The sequence below is a fragment of the Garra rufa genome, chromosome 1 (assembly GCF_049309525.1).
Source record: "Garra rufa chromosome 1, GarRuf1.0, whole genome shotgun sequence".
Classification (NCBI taxonomy): Eukaryota; Metazoa; Chordata; class Actinopteri; order Cypriniformes; family Cyprinidae; genus Garra; species Garra rufa.
The window spans coordinates 71783757-71789756 of NC_133361.1; the positions used below are offsets into that span (position 1 = coordinate 71783757).

The window sequence follows — 6000 nt, forward strand, 5'->3', positions numbered from 1 at the left end:
TAAAATACACACTAATAATACAATAATTAAAAGTATATTTCTACTTCAGTAGTAGTATTTTAATTAAAAACCTGTCTGCGAAACCAGCCCTTTAACTACAGTCAGATAAAGTAGCAGAAGTGTGCTACGATTACTTCACATTTTTTTGTGGATTTTTATATATGATATCATTAATTAACAAAAAAAAAATACAATCAAAAAGTAGAAATGTAAATGTAAAAAAATAAAGTGTTATTGACAAAATAGATACTTTTAGCATAAAGTACTTGAAGTGCTATATCATTAATGTGGGAAAAATGCTACTACTGACATTGCATTAGTGTACTATTAGACGCCGTAAACATGTAAAGTTTATCATATAAAAGGAATGTTAACCCAGGTGAAAAAAAAGTGCACTAAAATTCAATTTATTTAAGTACACTTAGTGCACTTCCCTAATGTACTTAAAGTGCTCTATTTTCACGCACTAATTTTGTACTCAATATACTAAAAGTTATTCTTTAGTAGTTTTTAAGATAAACTTAAGATCATCTAAGTGTACTCAACTGTGCTATTTTGAGACACCATGAAGATGAACTAAATGTGCTTTTAACATACCATCTCAGCATTTCCAAAAAGTATTGTTACCACTTTTAATACAATTGAAACATATTTCATAAAACTTTAAATATACTATTTATACATAAAAAATACACTTATTATTTAAAATATATGAATAATCCATAATAAATATATACAAAGCATATTTATAATGTACTGTCCACATATTTTTATTAATAAAATACACTTTTTAATTATTTAAAATATATGAATAATATATAATAAATGTATACAAAACGTATTTATAATGTTTTTTTATTTTTACTAAAAATATGTGGGCAACACATTATAAATACACTTCATATATATTTATTATAGATTATTCATTTATTATAAATAATTCGTTAGTGTATTGCCCACATATTTTTATACATAAAAAATACATTGTAAATACACTTTGTATACATTTATTATATTTTAATATTAAGTAATAATATATTAAGTAAAAAATAGTGCATGGAAATAGTGCACTTCCCTAATGTACTTAAAGTGCTGTAAGTGTACTTAAATAAATTGTAATATTTTAAGTAAAATCAATTTAATTCTGATTTATCTGACTACACTTAAAATATATTTAAGTGCTAGTGCTAATTAGTATATTTATATTATGTCTACTTAAGTAGCACATTTGGGGACATGTAACTTTGACTATTACATTATTAATATATTTTAAATAAAATCTACTTAATTTAAACTCAGGGTAACTATCTACAAGAGTACTAACATTGGACTAATTTTTAAAGCATTCAAAACATACTTTTAAGAAATACACTAATAAAAATTTATATTTTTGCAGTAGTACACCTTTAAATATCAATTGTATTTAGTATACTTTCACAATTGCACTTAAGTACTACTAAGGTAAAAGTATACTTTTAACTAGTGTATTTATAGTGTATCATTTTTACAATTTTATTTATCACAAAATATGATATTGTACTACTCATGTACTTGTATTTAAGTATTTTTAGTGCACTCAAGTACACTTTATTTTCACATGAGAACATTTACAATACAATTTAAATTAATTATTTAATTTATAAAAATACGAGGGAAACACATTATTAATACATTGTGTATATAATCAATCAATATATTCTTAGATTTTAAAGTGTATTTTGTATGTATGATGAGTATATTTAAAAGTGTATAAAAGATGGTTTCAATTGTACTACAAGTGGTAACTAAATGACACTTACATGTTTATCTTAAGAAGTACTTAATAATCTTTTTTTTAGTATATTAAGTACAAAGTGCTTTAAGAATGAAAACCAACCTGTTTGTGTCTCAGTATCTTCATGTTTGACTCTGAATGCTTCTTCAATCTCCATGTCTTCACTCTCCTCTTTAATAAACGCCATCTTTATAATAGTGTGTCACGTGGACCTGTGAGAGATGAATCACAGATTTTCAAAGCTGTCATTAACACTGATCTTCTGTCTTATTTTCAGTTAAAAGATGTTCTTTGACTAATATCCAATTAGATGTAGGAGACTCTAAAGCAGATTCTTGATTCGGATCGTACTGTCGTGCCGCAGTCAAGACTGACTAAAGCAGAGAACCACTGTAGTTTTATACAGATTTCAGGAGGCCGTCATTAGAATATAATGTATGTGAATTTACCCAGATTTTCAGCAACTCTAATCCAATCAGCATAACTATAACACTCATTATCACAGAGATCAGGGGAGGTTACACCTAAAGACAATACATTCACACTCATCCCAGGTACTGATTAGCATTAACAATGATGATCAGTTGAAGTAATGGGACAGAAGCAGTGAGGGTCACTTAACACGATTTTACATTTGCATTCACATGCACCTAAAACAAGAGGTTCATTTTAATTTTGAAATGCCATTTACCTTTCTGTTGAATTTTTGAGGCTACGATGTAATTGTGACCAAAATAGTTGATGTGCAATTGGTAGAAAGTAAACATTTATTATTTGGAAGTATTTTGTAGAATACAAATACATTTACAATGACATAAATTAACAGTGATTAAATAGTGAGTATATCAATTATAACTAGATAAAAAAGTTCGTCGAGACAAACTTTAAGTTGGCTTGAGAAAGCTTTGCCTTAAAGTTTAAAGAAGTTTTGAAAGCTTTAAAAAGTAGTAAAAGTTTAAAAAGTTTAAAGTTTTAAGTTTGATGGTTTTCAGTTTGAAATAGTTTAAAGTTTTTAGCAGTTTTAAATATTGAAGATAGTCGCTAGCATGATTTTAGCATGACTAGCAAGTCGCTAGCTTGATTTTAGCATGACTAGCAAGTAGCTAGCATGATTTTAGCATTACTAGCAAGTCGCTAGCATGATTTTAGCACGACTAGCAAGTCGCTAACATGAATTTAGCATGACAAGCAAGTCACTACCATGATTTTAGCATGATTAGCATATTGTTAGCATGATTTAGATGGAGAGATAGATAGACAGATTAATAGATATAGATTTATAGATAGACAGATTAATAGATTAATAGATATAGATTTATAGATAGACAGATTAATAGATTAATAGATATAGATTTATAGATTAATAGATAGACAGATTTATAGATAGACAGATTAATAGATAGATTTATAGATAGACAGATTAATAGATAGATTAATAGATAGACAGATTAATAGATAGACAGATTTATAGATAGATTAATAGATGGATAGATTTATAGATAGACAGATTAATAGATGGATAGATAGATAGATAGATAGATAGATAGATAGATAGATAGGTAGATAGATAGGTAGATTTATAGATAGACAGATTAATAGATGGATAGATTTAGATAGATAGACAGGTTTATAGATAGATAGATAGATAGATAGATTTATAGATAGATAGATAGATAGATAGATAGATGAGTTTGAATGGATTAGAAATAGTACATAGAAGGGAAGCCTGATTGAGTCTCAAAGGATTCTGGCAGTTTAAATTTGAATTTTGACAGTTGGAGTTTGAAAAGTCTTGGCTCATTTGAACATTCCGTCAATGTAAGTCAATGAGATTTTTCCCCAATTTTAATCGGAATTTTTAGGAAAACCGTAAGTCCGATCAGTTAGAAAAGATATAGCAACTCGAGTTAGACCAGACTGAAGATATGGGCTGAGTTTGGAGTTTGTAGAGTTAAAGCTCTAGGAGGAGTAGCAGTCAGAAATTTTTAGTCTCAGAAGAATAATAATATTAAGTTTAAATAGAATATCAGTAAGTTGGCTTTCTCAAGCCAACTTAATAATTCTTACAAAATTCTATACCCTAGGCTGGTTGGCTGGTTTTAGAGGGGTTTCGCCACTTTTACAGCCTGGTCAAGCTGGTCTTATCTGGTCAGGCTAGGAGAACACCAGCTAAAACCAGCCTGGGTGACCAGCTAAAACCAGTCAACTATGACCAGCCAACCAGCCTAGGTGTTTTTTTTCAGCAGGGTATGCATAGAGCTAAACCTAGACCTCTCTATTTACACCCAACTGCAGACAAAGTTGATAAATATTAGTTTAATAGTATTTGTTTAAAATGTTATTGAGAATATTTTTAACAGTTTTTTAATTTAGTGATATTCCTGACCTAAATAATATATTTCACATTAAAGATGTTTGCATATAGTCCACAAGTTGAATTTATAAAATGACCCCGTTCAAAAGTTTACACCCCCTTGATTCTTAATAGGCCTACTGTGTTGCTTAGTGGTGAGTAACTTGTTTGTCCTGAACAGTTAAACTGCCTGCCGTTCTTCAGAAAAATCTCACAAATTCTTTGGTTTTCCAGCATTTTTGTGTATTTGAACTCCTTCCAGCAATGACTGTATGATTTTGAAATCAATCTTTTCACGCTGAGGACAACTGAGGGACTCATATGCAACTATTACAGAAGGTTCAAAGACTCACTGATGCTCCAGATAGAAAAACCATGCATTTGAATTCGAAACCATTTTTTTGAATTCAAAGATCTGGTTAAATGCAACTTATTTTGTCTTTTGGGAAACATTTAATTATAATAACATTTAATGCAAATATGCATTTTAAATAGTGCTGTCAAACGATTAATCGCGATTATTCGCATCCAAAATAAAAGTTGTTGTTTACATAAAATATGTGTGTGTGCTGTGTATATTTAATATGTATATATAAGTACACACATATGCATGGACGTATTTAAGAAAAATTTTATGTTTATATATTAAATATATTTATATATTATATTAATTATATGAATAAAAATGTATTTCACGATAAATATAGAAAATATTCTCAAAATATATACTGTATGTGTGTGTATTTATATATATATATACAATAAATATACACAGTACACACGCATATATTATGTAAACAACAACTTTTATTTTGGATGCGATTAATCGCGATTAATCGTTTGACAGCACTAATTTTAAATGGTTTTGGAAAAAAAAAAAAAAAAAAAAAAACGAGGACAAATTCAAAAACTAAGTACACCATCTGTAGCATTTGTGTCCGAGATCGTTAGAAACATCTCAGTTAAGTCAACACAGAATTAGACTTCAAAAACATAACTGGTTTTCTGCTGCTCACAATAAACTGTACTACCGTCTAACACTTGACACTACTTCGTTTTGAAGACATGTTGCTTCTTGTTGAATTTGCTGTAACGTAGAAAGAATTTATATATAATTTATGGTGAATATTTGGATTCTCCAAAAATACTTACAAATCATGCATGTTCGCTTTCTAACACAGGCACATTCATAAGTGTGCTAATTTCACTCAAAATCCTCATCCTTGTCAAATTTATTTATAATTATTATACATTTATTATTTATTGCGGTCATTTCAATGTAATTACTGCAAAAGACACAATTATGTTGATCAAAATTAAATCATAGCCTAAAAAATATAAAAGGTGTTTAAATTATAAATGAATCGTCAGTAATACTTGTGTGCTTCTGCCTCATTTCTTCAATTGGTGTCATTGTTCATGCTAAGTGTGTGAATTAAGTGTGAATGTATCTTGATGTTCCCTGATCTCTCTGATAATGAGTGCTATAGTTCTGCTGAAACTCCAGAACTACAACTACATTGTTTGCAATCTGTGTTTAAGCTTGTGATTCTGAGTGCTTTGTCTTCACCTGGAAGGACGGCCTCCTGAAATCTGTATAAAACTGCACTGATTCACTGCTTTAGTCAGTCTTGATGACTGCAACTGAATCAAGAGCCTGCTGAAGATTTACTTCTGAGTTTCCTACATGTTTAACTGGATATTGGTCATATTTTTGCCTAAATGAAGTGAACCATATTCCATAGTAAGGCTAAAACTATATTAAAAATTACTTTCAAAATTACAAAATTATTCTGATCTTAAACAGGAATCCACACACACAGAAAAACTCCTGGTGAAGCAGCTGATATCCACGTGACACACTATTATAAAG

The 6000-nt window shown here is 29.1% G+C and overlaps 1 pseudogene; it reads right to left on the reverse strand.

Moving 5' to 3' along the window:
- LOC141338782 (uncharacterized) overlaps nucleotides 1–1961 on the reverse strand; it is a 551053-nt pseudogene extending 549092 nt beyond the window's left edge.
- Nucleotides 1962–6000: the final 4039 nt, after the last annotated feature.